Here is a 23,123-nt window from a genome sequence, read left to right as displayed (position 1 = left end):
GTATGGTGACAAAAAAACCACAAAGATTACAATGTAAAAATGGCAGAAATTTAGAAAACTGACTTCTACAACATGTGAGAAGCATATTACATAATATGCCAGGCCTTTAGGAAACTGATAAGCTACAATTCACCATTAGCCTTGCTGTAGTTTGGATCTTGAAGGCCCCAAGGTCCATGTGTTAAAGACTTGGTCCTCAGAGTGGCACTATTTGCAGATGAGAGAACCTCTAAGAGGTGGGGCCTAGTGGAAGGTGTTTAGGTCATTGGGGGCTGTGCTTCTCAAGGGTCTGTAGGATGCTGGCCCCTCCTTGCTCTCTTCTTATGCTTTCTGGCCATGATTTATGTAGATTTGCCCTGCCAAGTGCCCCCACCATGATGCGCTGCCTCACAGGCTCAAAGCAATGGGGCCAATCAACCATGGACTAGAACCTCTAAAACCATGAGCTAAAACAAAACTTTTATTTTTATATGTTAATGATCTGAGGTATTTCATCATAGTAAAGGAAAGCTGGAGAACACAGTCTCCTATGTGTACTCTTGGGAGAGGAGTTACCTTAATATACATGGGTTCCCGACAGTTTAGCATTAATTGGGTTCATTTACCATATGTTCACATTCAAAGGTAAACAGTTATTCAGACCTCTAAAAAGTAGTATCAAATCATTTTCAATAATTTAAATGATTCCATTTTAATTTATCTCAGTTTCTATGTGTAGCAGCAATTCTTACTGAGTAACGAAAGAAAAGTACATAAGATTTGTGAAATGACACAGCCTAGACCAGCCCTGGTGATTAGAAGGTCCAGGGCTAGAAGAAAAGACATGCAATGAAACTTAACTTTTAAAAGTTACAAATCAAGCAAGCTATTAAATAAAGTCTTTCCTATTTTCCTACCTTGACATTATACCCTTGTGATGACAAAATGAAAACATATGCAAAGTTGCTGTATGATTGAAAATTAGCAAAATATCAGTGGTACTGAATTTTATTATTAGTATGCATACTTGGATATTTTTATGAGATAACCATATTCAAATGAATAATGGAGACACACTTGATGTATACGTTTTATTTCTATAAAATCATGAATTATACCATTTTAATCAAGATTCCTATGTTTTATTGACAGCAATGATCTAATCTGGGTAGGCTATCTTTTTCTGAAACGAGCCATATGATAAATAATTCAGAGTTTGTGGGTCATTAGTTCTCTATCACTACCCAGCAAGGACTTAGCTTTGTCATTGTCCTACAAATATAGTCACAGAAGATATGTAATGACTGTGCTCCAGCTAAACTTCATTTACAAAAACAAGGAAGACATGAGGTTGCATTTGGTTCTCTGACAGTAATTTACCAACCGTTGAATTAAAGGATTAATAAATACAATGTCATAAATTCAAAGTGTACAGAATTTAAATACATTCTCAAAAAGTATAGCTTGAAGTATATGTAAAGAATTATTACATTTATTCATTAAAACTAAAAGGAAAACACCATTGAGAATTAGTAGCAGTATTCATGTAGCCAAGATATGGATCGAACGACGTGCCCATCAATGGATAAATGAAGAAAATGTGGCACATTAAACACTACGTAACACTGCAACTTTAAAAAAAAGGGGGGGGGGATTTTATCCTTTTGTATAACATGGATGCATAAGGAGGTCATTAAGCTAGGTGACGAAATTCAAGCACAGAAAGCCAAATACTATATGATCTTACTTATGGGTAGAATTAAATAAAAATTGATCTCATAGATGTACAGAAGAATGGTGGGATGGGGGACACAATATTGGGGAGATGTTGGTCAGAGTGTACAAAGTTTTAGTTAAGCAAAGAATAAGTTTTAGGAATCTATTGCACAGAACGTTGATTATAGCTGATAATAATGTACTGTACACAGCCAACATCCCACATAACATTTTGGTCAACAGTGGACCACATAAACAATAGTGATCCCATAAGATTATATGACCTACTGATGGCATACCCATCTTTGTGTAAGAACACACTATGATGTTCACACAAAAGTAGAATCTCCTGACACATTCCTCAGAATACATCCCCTAAATTAAGTGACACATGACCACATATAAGAAGTGCTAACAGTAAATTTCAAATGTCTCACCATCAAACATTAGAGGTGATAAATAAGTGAGGTGATGAAGATATTAATTAAGTTGTTTTAATCATTCCACACTGAGTACATGTATCAAAACTTCATGTTGTGCCCCCTAAGTATATATAACTATGATTTGTTAATTAAAATCATAAAACAAAGAACCAAATGCTTTTAAATATAAACTCAGCTTAAATATTATTTTAAAGACTGACATTTTTAATCTAGCTTTGAAAAATTCTCTTAGAAATCTTATTAAGCCATTTCAGAAAAATCCAACTATTCAGTGTGAGTGTTCAGCATCCATTAGATTGTGAACATAAAGAATCAGTATTGAGCTTCATACCTTGCATACGGATGGATAGTTAGATAACTGAATATGCATGATAGATGACATATAGATAGATAAATGGGTGATAGATATAATGATAGACAATAGATAACTGACAGATAATAGATGATAGACGATTTATAGGTAGATAAACGATAGGTAGATAACAGACCAATGGATAGACACTGAAGAATAACATGCAAAGTTTAAAAACGTAAATCTTGCCTTGATTCTATGAGCAAATGTTGTGAATACCACAGTCATTTATGTGCCATCAAAATGGGAAATGGGAAGATGAACAGGAGTGATACGGTAGGCCTCAGGCACCGTCAGGAAATGCTAGTTAGTTGATGAGCAGGAATCTACAGCATCCTGACTCCTGAACAGGTGCTATTATGTTTGGAACATCATCTCTTGAACTTCCTGCTCAGCAGTATCTGTGTCACAAGGTCCTTTTTCCCCAGGACCCAGGCAGGTCCTGAGGGAGGCTTCAGTCACTGAGGCTTCAGGGGCTCCCAGGCTGGTTCTTCAAAGAAGTTATTTTCTGGAGAGTCTATGACATGAGGAGTCCTCTACTTGTGGTGTACAAGAACTGTTTGTGACTAGCCTGAAATAAAAACAAACACAAGAATTGAAAGTAATTGCTTGGAAAATTGAGCAATAACTTGCCAGTGTAATTTATGGCTGTCAAATTTAAAAAAAAAAAAAAGCAAACATAAAGCAGGGCTTGTATTTCATATGTCTTTCAATATCTTTTTTCTAGTCATTTATTCTTATTATGTCTTAGTAAAATGCGGGGCCACAGCAGCTGAAACGGGGAAGAACACACTGGGTCATTCCAAGATGGAATTCTGAAATTCTGAGCATCTGTTCTCTGTGCTGTTTCCTAGATGAGGCTGCTTCACCTCATTTGATTGGTTCACTTTTAAATCTCAATTAATAAAATAAATTTCCTTTGGCCTCCATACAACAACTGAATAGCATGAGGTTAATTTGTTGTCGTTTTACACTGATTAAGGTTCGAGCACTCTAAATTTGAAACAGCTGATGCAAAGAAGTTCAGCTGGATTCTGTTTCTATCCCACAGGGATAATAAATCCACTTAGAGTTATAGGATGCTGACCAAAAGATGAGTGGCAACACTGATGTGCCCAAGGTCAAACCACAAATTTGTAGCTGGGGCAACTCAGTGGGGTACTAGAGCCAGTTTGTCACTATTCAAAAAAGCCGTATCAAACATGTAGGAATTTTGCCAGCCAGTTATCAACCTCCAGTGCCTCCAAATCTTGAAATCAGTCATAATGAAGGATTTACACCACAGAAATTGGCAAACACTACAAAAACCAAACAAAATGGAACACAAAATGGAATAAAATAAAAATCTTGCTGGCTTATTTTATAGAGAACAACCTTAATAGCAAACTACTATCTACTGTCAATGTGGAATGTGGACTCTTTCAGCCATTTCTTCAGAACCTGACAAATGTTCAGTGAAAAAAATATGTATAACATAAAGAATATGACCTTGTATGTTTTTATATAATCCTCAGATCACATGACCATATTAGAATGTAGGGGAATTTGCAATCACTCCCTGTTTGATGCATTTTGATAATCTGTTCTAAAAAGACCCAGCTAAACAAAGCTAAACAATGATTCCATTTAAAATATCTCCAGAATTTAACAAGTAAAAAAAAAAAAACAATCACGGAACTTTGGGAGATTCAATTCCAAATTGACAAAATGAAGAAGTCTGACTTTGTTCAGTATTTCTCTACCCAAATTTACTACAGATTAGTATCTGAGTTCTCTTCCAGTATTGACACCCAGGAGTAAAGGAGGGAATGATTGTGGTTGGGAGAGAGTTAGACTCAACAGAGAACCTCTTGACTTTCATGGACTGGCAAGTCAGCCACCTGGACCAGCTGGTTCCCTTCCTGTCTAGTCTGTGAACTCTTCTACCTGGCTATACAGGCACATTAGAAATCATGGCAATGAAGATATGTGATAAGAACATGTTAATTTCTCAGACATAGATATAAGCATTGTTTGAATGTAAGCTTCATGAAAACATAGATTAGTGTGTATCATTATTTGCTCATGCAGAGCTCTGAACGTATTGTCTAATACAGCCTCTCCCAATGGTCAGGTGTTTGAATGACATTCTAAGTACATTTTCCATAAATTAAAGAGTAAATACATATCACTATTGTGGAGGAGATACAGCTTTCATGCATATCACTCATGACTCTGCAATGGTCTCCAAACCCACCACTTTGGCTGTGGTTTTCTCCTCTCTGATGCCCCTAAGTATGCCTTCCGCTAGTCATCACCCATCCTATCTCTACGCCATTGATCACCATGATCTTGGGCCCTTGCTCTTTGCTTCAGCCTGACCAGCATCTATGTCATCCTCCAAAGTGTTTATCACTGCCACTTGCTCTGGAATGCTCAGCTGTCTCCATCTCTTCCTGCCTTTCCAACTCATTATGATTACAGCATGGCTCACACACATGAGTCATATCACATAGGTAACATCACATTGCTTCTGTTTCTGACTCATGAATATTTCAGAATTCTTGAAGAGAGAAAGAATGTTTATCCTGCAAGGTTGCTTCAACATAAGCAAATTAATAAATGTAATTCATCACGTAAATGGAATTGAGAACAAAAATCACAATATTATATCCATAAATGCAGAAAAATCTTTGACAAAATTCAGTATCAATGCCAGGCCCAGTGGTGCATACCTGTAAGTAATCCCAGCAGCTCCAAAGGCTAAGGCAGAAGTATTGCAAGTTAAAGGGCATCCTCAGCAACCAAGCCAGACCCTTAGCAACTTAGCCAGACCCTTCTCAAAATAAAAAATAAAAACAAAAGGGCTGGGGATATGGCCCAGTGGTTAAGTATCCCTGGGTTCAATCTCTAGTACCAAAACAAAAACATCTATGACATTCTTTAAACAGCTGAAAAAAACAGCCCTAAAATTCATTTAGAAGAATAAAAGACTCAAAATAGCCAAAGGAATCCTGAGCAATAAGAGCAATGCAGAAGGCATCACAATACTTGATGTTCAATTATACTGCAGAACTATAGTAACAAAAACAGCATGGTACTGGCATGAAAATAGACATGAAGATCAATGGAACAGAAGACACAGAGACAAATCTGCATAGGCACAGTTATCAAATGCTTCACAAAGGTGCCAAGAACATATACTGAAGATAAGATAGCCTTTTCAACAAATGATACTGGGGAAACTGGCTATCTACATGTAAACGAATGAAATTAGATCCCCATCTCTCACCTGGCACAAAACTAAATTGAAAGTGAATCAAAGATCTCAGAATTAAATCAGAAACATTAGAAGAAAACAAGTTAGCACTCCAACATATTGATTCAGTCACCAACTTCCTTCACAAGATCCCTAAGTGTCAAGAAATATATAGAAGAATAAGAGGGATGGAATGAAATTTTCAAAAACTTCTGATATGTGGATGCTGATTCATAATAAAGGGGGTGGGGGATAGGGAAAAATAGAGTTACTTCATAACTGGTAGCTGGGAGTGAAGGGAGGTGAAGGGGTGTGGGGGAAGGAATGATAGTAGAGTGAAACAGACATTATTACCTCATGTACATATATGACTGCATGACCAATGTGATCCTGCAATACATACAATCAGAAAAATGAGAGATTATACTCTATTTATGTATGATCTATCAAAATGTATGAATGTGGACTGGAGTTGTGGCTCAGTGGTAGAGCACTTGCCTGGCATGTGTGAGGCCCTGGGTTCAATACTTAGCACCACATATAAATAAATAGAAGATCCATTGACAACTAAAAAAAAAAGTTTTAAAAAAATGTATAAATGCATTCTACTGTCATGTACAACTAATTAGAACAAATAAAATAATTAATAAAAATAATAAAATTACATATGTGGCTTGCAAGAAAAAAAAACTTCTGCACAGCAAAGTAGACAATTAAATGTGTTAATAGAAAAACTAAGGAATGGGAGAAAATCTTTGCCAGCTACTCCTCCAACAAGTGATTAATCCCCAGAATATATAAAGAGCTCAAAAAAAATCAAAAATATAATAACCTAAATCAATCAATGGGCAAAAGGACTAAACAGACATTTCTTGAAAGAGGAAAAAAATGACCAGCAAATATATAAAAAAGGTTCGACTTCCTTATTAATCAGGGAAACGCAATTCAAAACTTCACTGGGATTTCATACCACTCCAGTGAGAATAGCAATCATTAAAAATACAAGAAGTGTGATGGCACCAATCAACAATTAAAAGAGTAAATACGGGAAGCAAGAGATCATTTCATTGAAGAGTTAGAGATACTGAAAAAAAAAAAAAAACAGAAATCCTTGAAATGAAGGAAACAATAAACCAAGTTAAAAACTCCATAGAAAGTATAACCAATAGGATAGAACACCTGGAAGACAGAACCTCAGACATTGAACACAAAATAATTAAACTTGAAAACAAAGTTGACAAAACAGAGAAGATGGTAAGAAATCATCAACAGAATCTACAATAATTATGGGATATCATGAAAAGGCCAAATTTAAGAATTATTGGGATTGAGGAAGGCACACAGAAACAAACCAAAGGAATGAACAATCTATTCAATGAAATAATATCAGGAAATTTCCCAAATCTGAAGAATGAAATGGAAAACCAAGTACAAGAGGCTTATAGGACTCCAAATATACAAAATTACAACAGACCCACACCAAGGCACATTATTATGAAAATACCTAAATACAAAATACAGACAGAATTTTAAAGGCCGCGAGAGAAAAGAATCAAATTACATTCAGGGGGAAACCAATAAGAATATCAGCAGATTTTTTAATCCGGACCCTAAAAGCTAGAAGGGCCTGGAACAACATTTACCAAGGCCTGAAAGAAAACGGATGCCAACCAAAAATCTTACACCCAGCAAAACTTACTTTCAGATTTGACGACAAAATAAGATCCTTCCATGATAAACAAAAGCTGAAGGAATTTACAAAAAGAAAGCCAGCATTACAGAACATTCTCAGCAAAATATTCCATGTGGAAGAGATGAAAAACAACAATGCAAATCAGCAATAGGAGGAACTAGCCTAAAGGAATAGCCAAATAAAGGAGAACCCAAATCATATCAAAAAACAAAAATGAGTCAAATGACTGAAAATACAAATCATATCACAATAATGACCCTGAATGTTAATGGCCTGACTCATCAATCAAAAGACATCCACTGGCAGATTGGATTAAAAAGGATAATCCAAAAATATGCTGCCTGCAAGAGATTCATCTCATAGAAAGAGATACCCATAGACTAAAGGTGAAAAGATGGGAAAAAACATACCATGCACACGGACACAGCAAAAAAGCTGGAGTATCCATCCTCGTTTCAGATAATGTGGACTTCAAGCCAAAACTAGTCAGAAGGAATAAGGAAGGACATTACATACTGCTTAAGGGAAGCATAAATCAGCAAGACATAACAATCATAAATATCTATGCCCTGAACATTGGCTCATCCATGTACGTCAAACAAATCCTTGTCAATTCCAGAAATCAAATAGACCACAACACAATAATACTAGGTGATTTTAACACACCTCTCTCACCACTGGATAGATCGTCCAAACAAAAATTGAATAAAGAAACCATAGATCTCAATAACGCAATCAACAATTTAGACTTAACAGACATATATAGAATATATCATCCAGCAAAGAACGAATACACTTTCTTCTCAGCAGCAAATGGATACTTCTCTAAAATAGACCATATTTTACGCCATAAACTACTGTTAGCAAATACAAGAAGATAGAAATACTACCTTGTACTCTATCAGATCATAATGGATTGAAATTAGAAATAAATGACAGAATAAAAAACAGAAACTTCTCCAATACATGGAGATTAAATAATGCACTATTATATGATGAATGGATAACAGAAGATATCAGGATGGAAATAAAAATATTCTTAGAAGTAAATGAGAACAAAGACACATCATATCAAAATCTCTGGGACACTATGAAAGCAGTACTTAGAGGAAGATTTATTTCATGGGGTGCATTCAGCAAAAGAAGTAGAAATCAACAAAAAAAAAAAAAGAATTAACACTACAGCTCAAAGCCTTAGAAAAAGAAGAGCAGACCAACACCAAAAGTAGTAGAAGACAGGAAATAGTTAAAATCAGAGCCGAAATCAACGAAATTGAAACAAAAGAAACAATTGGAAAAATTAAAATAAATAGTTGGTTCTTTGAAAAAATAAACAAAATTGATAAACCCTTAGCCACACTAACATAGAGAAAGAGGGAGAAAACTCAAATTACTAAAATTTGAAATGAACAAGGAAATATCACAACAGACACGAGTGAAATACAAAACATAATTAGAAGCTACTTGAAAATCTATACTGCAACAAAACAGAAAACCTCGAAGACATCAACAAGTTTCTAGAGACATATGAATTACCTAAACTGAACGAGGAGGACATACACAACTTAAATAAATCAATTTCAAGCAATGAAATAGAAGAGATCATCAAAAGCCTACCAACAAAGAAAAGTCCAGGACCAGAAGGGTTCTCAGCTGAGTTCTACAAAACCTTTAAAGAAGAGCTCATTCCAATACTCCTCAAAGTATTCCATGAAAGAGAAGAGGAGAGAACACTCCCAAACTCATTCTATGAAGCCAATATCACCCTGATACCTAAACCAGACAGAGACACATCGAGGAAAGAAAATTTCAGACCAATATCCTTAATGAATATCGACACAAAAATTCTCAACAAAATTTTAGCAAATCACATACAAAAATATATTTAAAAGATGGTGCACCACAATCAAGTGGGTTTTATCCCAGGGATGCAAGGTTGGTTCAACATCCAGAAATCAATAAATGTCATTCACCATATCAACAGACTTAAAGTTAAGAATCACATGATTATTTTGATAGATGCAGAAAAAGCATTCGATAAAATACAGCATCCGTTCATGCTCAAAACACTAGAAAAAAATGGGGTAGTGGGAGCATTCCTTAACATTGTAAAGGCCATCTATGCTAAGCCCATGGCCAATATCATTCTAAATAGTGAAAAACTGAAAGCATTCCCCCTAAAAACTGGAACAAGGCAGGGATGCCCTCTTTCACCACTTCTATTCAACATTGTTCTTGAGACTCTAGCCAGAGCAATTAGACAAACCAAAGAAATTAAAGGGATAAGAATTGGAAAAGAAGAACTCAAACTATCCCTGTTCGCTGATGACATGATTATATATTTAGAGGAACCTGGAAATTCCACCAGAAAACTTTTAGAACTCATAAGTGAATTCAGTAAAGTTACAAGATCAATGCTCATAAATCCAATGCATTTTTATACATAAGTGATGAATCTTCAGAAAGAGAAGTTAGGAACACTACCCCATTCACAATAGCCTCGAAAAAAAATAAAATACTTGGGAATCAATCTCACAAAAGAGGTGAAAGACCTCTACAATGAGAACTACAGAACACTAAAGAAAGAAATTAAAGAAAACCTTAGAAGATGGAAAGATCTCCCATGTTCTTGGATAGGCAGAATTAATATTGTCAAAATGGCCATACTATCAAAAGTGCTATACAGATTCAATGCTATTCCAATTAAAATCCCAATGGTGTACCTTACAGAAATAGAGCAAGCAATTATGAAATTCATCTGGAAGAATAAAAAACCCAGAATAGCTAAAGGAATCCTCAGTAGAAAGAGCGAAGCAGGGGGTATCGCAATACCAGATCTTCAACTCTATTACAAAGCAATAATAACAAAAACAGCATGGTATTGGTACCAAAATAGACAGGCAGATCAATGGTACAGAATAGAGGACATGGACACAAACCCAAATAAATACAATTTTCTCATACAAGACAAAGCGGCCAAAAATATGCAATGGAGAAAAGATAGCCTCTTCAACAAATGGTGCTGGGAAAACTGGAAAACCATATGTAACAGAATGAAATTAAACCCCTATCTCTCACCTGCCACAAAACTCAACTCAAAATGGATCAAGGACCTTGGAATCAGACCAGAGACCCTGCCTCTTCTAGAAGAAAAGTAGGTCCAAATCTTCAACTCATTGACTTAGGATCAGATTTCCTTAACAGGACTCCCATAGCACAAGAAATAAAAGCAAGAATCAACAACTGGGATAGATTCAAACTAAAAAGCTTTCTCTCAGCAAAGGAAACTATCAGTAATGTGAAGAGAGAGCCTACAGAGTGGGAGAATATCGTTGCCACTCATACTTCGGAGAGAGCGCTAATTTCCAGAATCTATAAAGAACTCAAAAAACTCTACACCAAGAATACAAATAATCCTATCAACAATTGGGCTAAGCAAATGAATAGACACTTCACAGAAGAAGATGTACAAGCAATCAACAGATATATGAAAAAATGTTCAACATCTTTAGTAATAAGAGAAATACAAATCAAAACTACACTAAGATTCCATCTCACCCCAATTAGAATGGCGATTATCAAGAACACAAGCAGCAATAGGTGTTGGCGAGGATGTGGGGAAAAAGGCACACTTATACATTGCTGGTGGGGTTGCAAATTAGTGCAGCCACTCTGGAAAGCAGTATGGAGATTCCTCAGAAAGCTTGGAGTGGACCCACCATTTGACCCAGCTATCCCACTCCTTGGCCTACACCCAAAGGACTTAAAATCAGCATACTACAGAGATACAGCCACATCAATGTTCATAGCTGCTCAATTCACTATAGCCAGAGTGTGGAACCAACCTAGATGCCCTTCATTTGATAAAGAAACTGTGGCATATATATACAATGGAATATTACTCCGCCATGAAGAACGATAAAATTATGGCATTTGCAGGCAAATGGATGAAATTGGAGAATATCATGCTAAGTGAGATAAGCTAATCTCAAAAAACTAAAGGACGAATGATCTCACTGATAAGCGGATGAGGACATATAATGGGGGGTGGGAGGGGGGCAAGAATGGAGGAAGGAGGGACTGTATAGAGGGAAAAGAGGGGTGGGAGGGGTGGGGGGGGAAGGGAAAAAAAACAGAATGAATCAAACAACATTACCCTATGTAAATTTATGATTACACAAATGGTATGCCTTGACTCCATGTACAAATAGAGAAACAACATGTATCCCATTTGTTTACAATTAAAAAAGTACAAGAAGTCAGGGGATGGCGCATGCCCAGAATCCCACTGACTTGTGTGTCTGAGGCAGGAGGATTATAAATTCAAGGCCACCTTAAGCCATTTAGGGAGACCCTAAGCAAATTATCCTGATCTTATATTAAAATAAAAAATAAAATGGCTGGAGTGTGGCTCAGTGTTTGTACCCCTAGGTTAATCCCCAGTACCAAAGTAAATAAATAAAGTAATAATAATAATAATAATAACAACAATAATTGCTGACAAGGATACAGAGAAAAGTTATACTTTTACATCATTGGTGGAACTGCTAATTAGTACAACCACTTTGGAAAGCAGTATAACATCTCTCAAAAGACTGGAAATGTAACAACCACATAACCCAACCACAAATCCCACTCCTTCGTCGTTATAAAAAAATAAATAAAATAAATAAAAAATAAGAAAACACCTAAAACCAGCATACTATAGTGATACAAGTATATCAATATTTATAGCAGTTTCATTAACAATAGCTAAGTTATAGAACACACCCAGGTACCTATCGATAGATAAATGAATAAAGAAAATGTGGTATATATAAACAGTGGAGTTTCATTCAGCTACAAAAAAAGAATGGAATTCAATTATGTCATTTACTGGTAAATGGGAAGAAATGGAGAACATTGTGCTAAGTGAAATAAGCAAGACTCAGAAAATCAGAAGCTGAATGTTTTTCTCCTATGTGTAAGCTAGAGAGCACAAAAGAAAACAAATTAAAAGAGGGATCTCACAAAAATGGAAGGAATACCAAAAGAGTAGAGGAAGGGTATGGTGAGGGAGGGAGGAGGGAAGAACATGTAGAAGCACTAGAGAATTAAATCCAGCAAATTATGCTATGTCCATGTATAAATATACCACAATGAATCCCAATTATATCTACAATTATAATTCACTAATTAAAATAATAATAATAGAAAAAGATCAGTAGAGAAGAACAAGTGGATCAGGGGAGGTGAGGAGGGAAAGTGGAGGTGGAGGGAAATGAGACTGATCAAATTATATTGCATGCATGCTCAAATATATATTAATGAGTCTCACCATTATGAACAATTATAATCTAACAATAAAAAGAAAGAAATATGTTCATGGCCATTTTCTTAGTTTGTTTCTTTTTTTTTTTTCATCATAAATTTTTCTTATAAGCAAATTGTGCACCACAGAATTTTATCTCTATTAATGAAAATCTGCTGTTGGGAACCATTTTGTCACAATTTTTAAGGAGTTTGTTCATGTCTACAAAAGCTTCTGCTGAATCCTCATGTGGCTCTTCTTGCTTTTTCTTTAGCTATACCTTCCTGTTCCAGTTCCAATAATTCCTCATTAGTCAGTTCCTCAGGAACCATCTCCAGAGCTCCTCAACGTCTTCCTCACCCACACACATGGTAAAGGTGTTTGCCATTTGACCACAGCCTTATTGATTTTTGCAACATCTTCTTTAGAAAACCTTTTGAAGTCATGAAAGAACCTCTGAGTGTCTTATTCCAGATGCTATTAATTCACTCCTTGCCCAAGCCCATGAAAGCAGCAATAATAACTGTTATAATTCTTTCAGAATTGTTTCAGTAGCTTGTCATGGTCTTCCTTGGTTGCAATAATAGCCTGGGCCTCAGGTTGTAGGGTTTAAACACTGCCATAACTCCTTGATCCATTGGATAGAACAAAGAGTAGAATAAAGATCACTTTGATTTTGGAATGAAAATCACCCATAAGAGGAAAATATGCAGAAGGATTATTGACAATAAGTGAAATCTTGGAAAGTATGTTATTCTCCAAACACTACTTCCTTATTTCACTGGCAGAGCAATTCAGGAAGGCATCCTGGAGGAAGAGCTGGGTCATCCCTGGTTTCTTATTGCTTCTGTAATATGCCAGCAGTGTGCGCTTAGTGATGTGTTTAAAGACACTTGGGCATTTGCTGTGCCAGAAAACATGGGTTTCAATTTGTAGCCTACAACATCACCCTCAAGCAAGATTTTTATCTTGTCCTTAAAAGCCTGAGACCTGTTATTGACCTCCTTATGGATGAAAGTCCTTTGAGGCATCTGTTTCTGAAGGTTTCATCCATACTGAATATTTGCTCTGGCAAGTATTTTTATTCGATAATCAGTTTATGTAGAGTTTCCAAAAATTCTTCAGCTGCCTCCACATCAGCACTTGCAGGCACATCACTAACTTTCACTACATGTAATGGATCATGATCCTTGAATCATTTAAACCACTAAGAGCTGGCAATAAATCCAGCATCACAATTGGGTGAGTCTTTTCTTTCAATATCACAAACTTTTAGCTTTGACTGTGGTCATCATGGTGCTGACGGGGTAACACTTCAGTGTATCTTCCTCAATCCAGGTCACCAGAAAGTTCTCCTTGTCTGATATAGGCCCTTCTCAAATTTTGTTAGTCAGTTTCTTTCAATGAAATAGGTCCTCTGACAGCTCTGACACTTAGTTCTTATTCTTCAGGATGGTTCCGTAGTAGGATGGTGAACAATAATATTCACTGATTTTTCATCTTCATGGTCCTTTATCACTTTTAACTTCATTTCCAAGTCAATCCCTTGATATGACTTCTTACTGGCAATATTAGCAGTGGATTTTATATACTTAGGAGCCAAGATGAATGGAACTACATGATATTAATTTAAGCCCAAGAGAAAATAATGTAATCAAGAGATAGAATAAACATTATATGTATTAGACTACTGCTGGCCACCTTATCTGTGCTTCATTTTTTTTTTTTTTTTTTTTTTTGGGTGCTGGGATCGAACCCAGGGCCTTGTGCTTACAAGGCAAGCACTCTACTGACTGATCTATCTCCCCAGCCCCTGTGCTTCATTGTTGACCAAACATCATTATGTGCTACACAATTGTGATTACTTAATTCTCTACATGATAATATCACATAGAACTAAATATACAAATGCACAAATGGGTATATGTGAAATTAGTGAATTATGATTACGATGATCTTAGCTTGCTTTTTGTTGCTGACACAACTTGGAGGAGGAAAAGTTTATTGTGGGCTCAAAGTTTCAGAGTTTCAGTTCATGGTTGGCTGACTCCATTGCTCTGGGCCTGAGATGAGGAAGAACATGGCAGAAGGGCATGGTGGAGGAAAGTCACATAGCTCATTGTAGCTGGGAAGCAGAGAGAGAGGGGAGCCAGGGACAAGTTGTAATCAAGGCCATACCCTCAGTGACCTACTTCCTACAACCATGCTCCACCTGCCTAGAGTTACCACCTAGGAGTCCTTTTGAATAATGAATCCTTCAAATAGATTAATCCACTGATGAGGTTACAGCACTCAAAATCATTTCATCTATGAACATTCCTGCATATTCCTGCAATGTGAGATTTTTTTTTAATGCTTCTGCAGGCCTTTTTTTTTTTTTTTTTCCTTTAAGTTGTAGACAGACACAATACTTTATTTTATTTATTTATTTTTATGTGGTGCTGAGGATCAAACCCAGTGCCTCACATACGTTAGACAAGTGCTGTACAACTGAGCTACAACCTGAGTTCACATGTGAGATTTTGGGGGACCATTTAAATCCAAACCATAACAGTTGGCATCAGTTTCCCAGTAATGACATTGTGTTATGTTTATGCAAAATATTACTAATCAAGTAAACTGGGTGAAGGGTGTGTGGGATTCTAACAACTCCATAGGTAACCATGATTATCTCAATAAAAAACTTCAACTTGAAGAATTCATTTATCCAAGAAATATTCACTTCAGCCCCATCCTCAAAAAAAAAAAAAAGAAAGAAAGAAAAAGAAAACCCAAGTCTTCTTGTTGAAAACTCAGATTTCAGGCATGAAGGACAGGATTGAAAATATGTTTATCATAAAATGAAAAACAAGTGTAACATGGACCATGACTGTAAGGTGGGTTTTTTAACTCACAAATTCAAAGAATGGGATCAATGTACAAGTGGAGGGTAGAGTACCAAGATTTACTAAAAGCAAGAAAAGGCTCCTGCAGTACAGGAGGGGTCCCAATGGAGGGCACCACTTGCTGTTCTTTGTCTAGGGGTTTTGAAAAGTCTATCTGATGGCCCAGCACAGGTGATTGGTAGACCCTATGCAAATAAGAGATGCTAGCATGGACCAATAAAGCTCAAGCTTAATTCAATCCCGTATTTACATAATTAACAGGGCAGGCCTAATCTTGGGATTTGGCAAGTATGTTGGTAAGAGGAAACGCATGGGACAAGAGTAGATGTTGTTGTTGGCCATCGTGAAGGGTAGGGGCAGGTAGGGGTAACAACGAAAGAGCCACTGCTGTTGAAGCTGTCAGGAACAACAGGAGTTCTAGCTAAGGAGGAACTGGTGTGGTTGAAGCTGTCAGGGACAGCAGTTGGATGTTCTCCAGGTCTGATGTCCAACTCCAGATCCAATGTTTCCTTCTAGGATAGCCTGGTCTCCTCCTCTCCTTACTTTCTCCAAGGCCCTTATTCTATCAGCCTATGGGCAGGCTGCATTCCTGCCTCATTCCATCAAAAGCAGCTGTTACAGACTACTGAGGTTATTTCAGAAAAATTCAGGAGCCACCTGACAGAATCTCCTGTAGTTGGGACCATTTATATACCAATGAGGATAAAAGATAAAACCTGAAATGAATTAAAATAAAGTTCAAATTTTTAGGCCCATGTATCCTTACTGATTTTTCAAAAGCAAAATCCCCATTTGTCACCTTTAGATGAGGTTGGGTAACCAACACATCATTTCAAAAACAGAATATAAAAAGGAAAAATCAACCATTTATCTTCATTTTTCTAAAGGATCTTAACTCAGGGCAATCAAATTTATGAAGATAAGATCACATTCAGGATATTTTAGCCAGATAAAAATAAGGAACAATGGAAGGAAAATGTCATCATTCTGCAACTCCTACTTAGATAAAAGATGTCTGCAATGCTTATCAATGTTACCCACTTCATTCTCACAGAGACACTACTGGATTGTCTATATCTCCATGTGGGTGCTTAAAAGACCATGTTGCAAGATTCTTCCCACAAACCTGAACTTGAGTCTTATAAAGTATCTATTAGCCATCTTACAGGAAGGAAAGGAGACAAAAGAAGCATAAGACAATTAGTCTCTTTAACAAATAAATTAGAAAAAAATTAGGAAGAATGAGTGGAAGAGTGACCCTGAAAATTTATGTAGACAAAAAATTAACCCATTGTGATACATAAAATCGTTCTTATCTTTTAAAGATATATTCAGAAATACATAAAAATGAAATAATATCTGTCACTTCTACAATATCTGAAATTGTTTCACAATAATCCAGGAATGAAGAAGTAGGTACCAAGATGACTGGTCATTAATTGACTGCTGCAGAAGGAAAATGACAGGTCCTTAAAAGGATGCATTTTACTTTTCTATATACACACATAGAAAAGAAGATACAGAGAGAGACTCAGGTATATGTTTAATATTTTCCATAAAAAGAAACCTGAGCTTGGACAGTGAGTAGCCCATTTCTGTTTACATGTTTACCCTTTCCATGGATAGCAGATGACTATCCACCCACTTCCTTGTGTAGTCATTAGGAAAAGAAAACACACAAGCATCTGTGGTTGAAGTTCTGTGCTCACTTACAGTAAAAAATATAACCCACTGTACAATAGTCCTCAACACACAGTAAATTATTTGTGTCACAGGCACAACAATTAGGAAAGTAGAATGAAAGGTCACCATCTCAAATGGTGGCCATTTGGTTGGATTCTGAAACCACAAAGAAATAACCAGTATACTAAGTTCTGTCATGGAGACTTCATTGAGTTTTTGTCTTAGAATCTAACACTCTTTCTTTTCTTTCATTTGGTGTTTTGTTTTGCTTTAGCTTTGCATTTTTCACCTTAATTTCCTGGAAAGAAAATTATATCAAAATTTCATTGTGATGTTTTTGTTTTGTTTTCCTATGCTTTGTTTCATTACTTTTGTATACTTCCATTTCTACATTCCTGCATTAATAACACATATTAAGTAACCCTGCTAGAGGAGTTTTAGAAGTGTCAATAGAAAATAATGATGTGCATACTTCTGTGAATATAAATCAATTAAGCATAAACATTTTTTAGGGATATAGCTTCTTAGCTACCAGTCATTATTCTAAGCCAGAGAAATCATGCGTTATCAACTTATGCAAACCACAAAATTTTGCTCATTTTGGTTATAATATCTAAATTCCTAAAATACAAGAGCTGCAAGGTTCAAAACCTACTCCACAGTCTGCAGCTCACTGATTAATGAGAGCACTGTGTCCTCCTGAAAATCAAGACAGACACCAAGAAGAAAGGCATTTCTGTGGGCTCTTGTTCACTGCACCATAGACAGTGCTGGAAAGTGGAGACTGCAGGAGCTGTGCGGTCAGCAGAAAGCGGTGGATTACAACTGCTTCATGCACGACACCAGGGCCTGCTTGTTGGACCTGCTACTGGCCTTCCCATCCTGCCAGCTGCCACTCAGTCTCCTGCTCAAATATCTTCCTAAACTCCAGCTCTATTCATGTCACAAGATATCCATCTCCACCTTAGTGACCAACTACTTCACTTGCCAGCAGACCCCTCCACCGCCATCATCATGGTGGGCCCCAGCCCCCTTTACTGGTTTCCTGAAGCATAGAGGGAAACTACAAGAACAACACCCAGAGGCAAATTTTGGAGCAATGAGGTTGGGTTTTGGCTGCAGACATAAGGACAGGGACTATTTGTTCCGAGAAGAGCTCAGACATTTCCTGAAGTGTGGGGTTTTATCTCCCCTGAAGGTTTCCCTCTCTAGAGATGCTGCCCTGCAGGAGGAGGAAGCCCCAGTCAAGTATGTGCAGAACAATCTCTAGCTTCACAGCCAGCCAGGAGGTCAGGATCCTGCTTCCCAAGAAGAGCTGCCTATACATGTGCAGAGATGCATAAGAATATAGCCAAGGATATAAATGATGTCCTTGTGGAAGTAATAAGCAAAGAGGTTGGAGTTGACAAACTAGAAATAATGAAAACTCCAGCAGTTTTAAAAGAAGAAAACTGGTATCTTCAGGACATTTGGTCATAAAAGTGGAGATTAAAGGAAGACAATGAAGCATTTTTGGCTGAAAGTACTAAACAGCGATTTTACTGAAGCCAAGATTTTAAATTTTTAAATAAGTTTTTGAGACTATTTCTTGGAGGAGGTGGGGTACAGAGTGATCACTTGGCATAATAATGAGAGAAGCTGATGTGGTCTTATGCATCTCCCACCCACTCTCCTCCTGTGTCTGTGACCCTCACCAAAGTGTCCACAGCTGACAGGCAGCCCTTACTTGTTCACAGGTGCCTCTGTGTATCTGGAGAACTTCTGCCTTCACAGGGCTCCACATCTGTGTGCCCAGACTTCCAGGTGCTGCATCTGGGCAGTAGAATTCACTGCATAATTCCTGTGAACTTATCTTGCCAATATTTTTTAAACAATGGAAAAGTAATTTATTGCTTTTATATGAAGTATAATCATAAAGAATATTCATATGCATATTTTTAAATCACACATATAAAGTTATGTCTGTTGCATGCCTATTACTAAAACTATATTTCTAAAAAACTTTTTTTAAAGTAATCCCCTATAATGTTCTTGTTATTTATGGTGTAAGAAATGTAAGATATATTTTGAAATTCTAAAAAGAAATAAATACAAGAAAAGTTTGTCAGATTGCTTGAACAGAACATGATGAAGAATGGAGTCACATTTATTTATTGATGAGCAGAAATGTTTCCACATAAAAATTCCTTCCTGGCATTACCTGGGAAATTGTGTTTTTCTAAATCTTGAGTGATAAAAATAAGCTGAGATTTGGGGAAAGTGATCATTCTCCTGAGAAAATCAAAGCTCAAAAATCAACATAGAAATGTCTTTGGGTTGAAAGGATCCAGCAATGGCCAATCAAAAGCAAGTGTAGGGCGTGTGGACAGAAAGAGTTGAAAGCTAGGGCACACAGGAGAGAAACTTCTGTGATCTCATTAGTCTGTCTTGTATCTATTGCCATGCCATTAGTGTGTCCAAGCCCTCATCTGCTACTAATAGTCATTCTTACCAATGACATAGCATGCTCTGTAAAATCATATATGTGATATTCCAAGAAATGATAATTTTTTTAAATGAAAACTTCATTAAATTGGCAACTTTACATAGATGCATATATATGTAAGGAAATATGACAGAATGAGCTTATTAGGGCAGGTTTCTGAAGCAAAGGACTTAAATAGCCAACATGTCCACCATCAATTGTGACACTAATACACAACTTTACAGTCAAATGGAACAATTACACATTAATTTGGAGTCTTCAAGTGTGAAAATAAAACAATAAACATCTAGGTAGATGAGTGGACCAATTGCCAGAGTCAAAGGTATATGAGTTTTTATGTATACTACATGTAGACATCACTGAATCTTGGTTTAATTAGAATTCTTGGGAACTACTCCACAAAAAAATGTGGTCTTCATTTTTGGAAAAATTAGAAACCTTTGAATTAATGCTTAATCTGATGTGATTATGTGATAACCAGTGCTAAGAGAGCCCCCAGTGGTCCCCTCCCTTAAATGTGGACTAAACTTATTAACCAGTGGCAAATATATCAATTGTCACATCCACAAAGAGGTTATAAGAGGGATGGACTATAGCTTCTGTTTTGGGTCATATCTCTTCCTCTTTCCTTGACCTCTGGTTCTGAGGGAAACCAGCAGCCACATTGTAAGGGAACCCTGTATACAAGCAACACGTGGATAAGCTTGGAAACCCCATCCTCTGAGACTGCCTATAAGGACAGGAGTGAACTAGAAAGCAGGTCCTCTCCCAGGCAAAGTCAAGATAAATGCAGTTTGATTATAGCCTCTTAAAAGACTTGAACTAGAAACTCATCACAGCCACTCTAAGATTCCTAGGACATAGGCACCGTGAGATAATGATTTTTCTTCTAAACTGTTAGATTTGGGTGTAATTTTTAACACAGCTACAGATTATTACACAGGTTAACAACAAGAAAAGGGGCAACAATTATGGGCAAATTCAGAACATTCTCACAGCTGATTTAGCAGTCATCTATAGTTATACATTTTACCTGGACCAACCATCAAAAACAAGTGGCAGTAGAAGAGAAGTAATGCAAATTTGTAATACCAAAATATTGAAAGAAAAGAACTCAGGTTCAGATTACAGAGCCAAATAGTCTCATTTGCAAAATGTTGTCTCTTCTACTATTTTAAGATAAGGAAAACCGTTTAATTCGCCAGAAAAAAAAAAAATCTTTTGCAGGAGAAAACACTCATGATTGAGAAAAAATAAACCTGTAAGTCATTTTGGACAGTAAAACACACTGGGGTATGTTATAAAGAGCAATCTGATGTATTTTTTAAATGTTCTCTCTGTTTTTTGACTGCTGATTATTAGCTGTTTATTGTAAAGTGGAGTGTTATCAAGTTGAAAGTTATTCATTCATTTACTTTAACTTTTCACCTCACATAAAGTGGAAAAGGACAACTTCTTATTGCTATCAAAAGCAAAATGGTTCTATTAGCAAAATCATCAATAAATAGATTTTTAAAAGAAAATGTACTTCCACAGAAGAAATATATGAAAAAGTGTGAAAGCCGTTGTGAAATACTCTGACACAAGAAGAGAAATGGAACTAGCAACTGAAGTTAAAGAAGTAAATTGATTTCAATGGTAAAACCAAAATCAGGAACAGGGAAATGAGAAAAAAAAAATGAACTGAACAAAAGCAATATCATTACACATAATAAACATGCACTGAATTTTTATACTATATTCTACATATGTGCACATTATTCTATCATTAAAAAACTAAAAATAAAATGTAAAAAATAAATAAGCAATATGCACCAAAAAACTAACTTGAAGAGGATTTTTGGACAATTTAAGCAGTGCCAATCAAAATGGAAAGAAATGTTTTCATTTCTAAATTATTTTTCTTAAAATAATGAAGCTGTGGAACAATGCAATGCCTGATTTGTGAGTTTTAAGCCATTATTGTAAGAAAGATAAATGTTAATATTAAGTATTTGTAGTCTTACCAGAGTTTTAATGATTTTGCTTAGTATCTACTTTGTGTTAATGCTCCCTTCTTTCATCAAAAGGCTATATGATTTTAGCTGTCATGTTTATATGTTGCTGAAATGTATGGATATGAAGCATTAGTTCATAATAGCAATAAAGCATACATTGTATTTATTATTATATCTTTTATTTTCCCAAAAGTCTCTGGAACTTTTGGTATATTCTTGTCACAAAAAGCTGATTCAGCCACTTATTATTTTAAAACATGTAAATATAATACTATGAAAAACACAGTATTATTTCAATTATATTATAGTTATTTGCAAATATTAATAATGATTCTGTGTATATGTGTATCCATGTATGTACACATTTGTGTCATTATGTAATAGTGGCAGAACTTTTATTATATTATATTTTTATTTTAAAATTTAAAAATGAGCTGGGTATGGTGGTACACACCTGTAATCCCAGTGACTCGGGAGGCTGAGGCAGGGGAATTTCAAGTTCAAAGCCAGCTTCAGCAAATTACAGAGGCCCTAAGCAACTTAGCAAGACCCTGTCTCAAAATTTAAAAAAAAAAGAAAGAAAAGGACTGGGGAAGTGGCCCAGTAGCTAAGTGCCTCTGTGTTCAATCCCTGGTACCAAAATAAGATAAAATTAAATTAAAAATTAAACTAAATAACAAATCAAGGCCCCTCATCTAAGAAACAAGATAATATATCCTATGGCTTTACGAAGGTAATGTGACAATAGGTAAATAAAATGTAGGGCACAATGTTTGGCATATGGTAAATTCTAAATGAATGTTAGCAATTAAAATAGCTACTTGACTTTATGTTAAATTAATTACACAGAATTCTGTATCTTTTCAAATTTGTTTGGGGGTTTTTGTCTTTTTTTTTGAAGAAAGAAGAAGTTATGTTTCAATATACAGGAATACATTTCTTTCAATCTTTCAATTCCCCTTTTCAGGTCATATTGAGAATTAAGCGAGCTACGCTTGGCATCACAGCATGTAGCTGGGGCCAGGGGTTAGTCAGGCAGGAGGAAAGAGCAGGCTGTTACTCCAGCACTAGCCTTGGACCTCTCTGACTTAGACATGGAATAAATGGCTTTAAATTGGCTTCCTCCACCCTTCAGCTTCAATCCCTGCTCTATGAAGTCAGAAAGTTCTTGCAGAATCATAGTATTCTTGGCTCACTATGTCTCAGTGTTTCCCCAGCATATCACAGGACCCTCAGTATGTGACTCCTCTTGCTTCTCTATCCTTGCTTCACACCCTGATCTTCTTCCCTCTGAAAACAAACACAGTAATCTCCCCCAGCTGTTCTAACACACCCAGCCCTTTCCACCTCAGGGCCTTTGTA

The 23,123-nt window shown here is 36.3% G+C and overlaps 1 long non-coding RNA gene across 1 annotated transcript in view; it reads right to left on the bottom strand.

Moving 5' to 3' along the window:
• Nucleotides 1-2,406: 2,406 nt before the first annotated feature.
• The window catches only part of LOC306667382, a 66,145-nt gene continuing 45,428 nt past the window's right edge, over nucleotides 2,407-23,123 (bottom strand). Inside the window, exon 3 of the long non-coding RNA XR_013765518.1 lies at nucleotides 2,407-3,061. This is a non-coding gene — a long non-coding RNA (uncharacterized lncRNA). The remainder of the gene's footprint in view (nucleotides 3,062-23,123) is intronic.

Source organism: Sciurus vulgaris, assembly GCF_902686455.1.
Source record: "Sciurus vulgaris genome assembly, chromosome: 8".
In the NCBI taxonomy this organism is placed as follows: Eukaryota; Metazoa; Chordata; class Mammalia; order Rodentia; family Sciuridae; genus Sciurus; species Sciurus vulgaris.
This window is presented reverse-complemented; position numbering and strand designations above follow the sequence as displayed.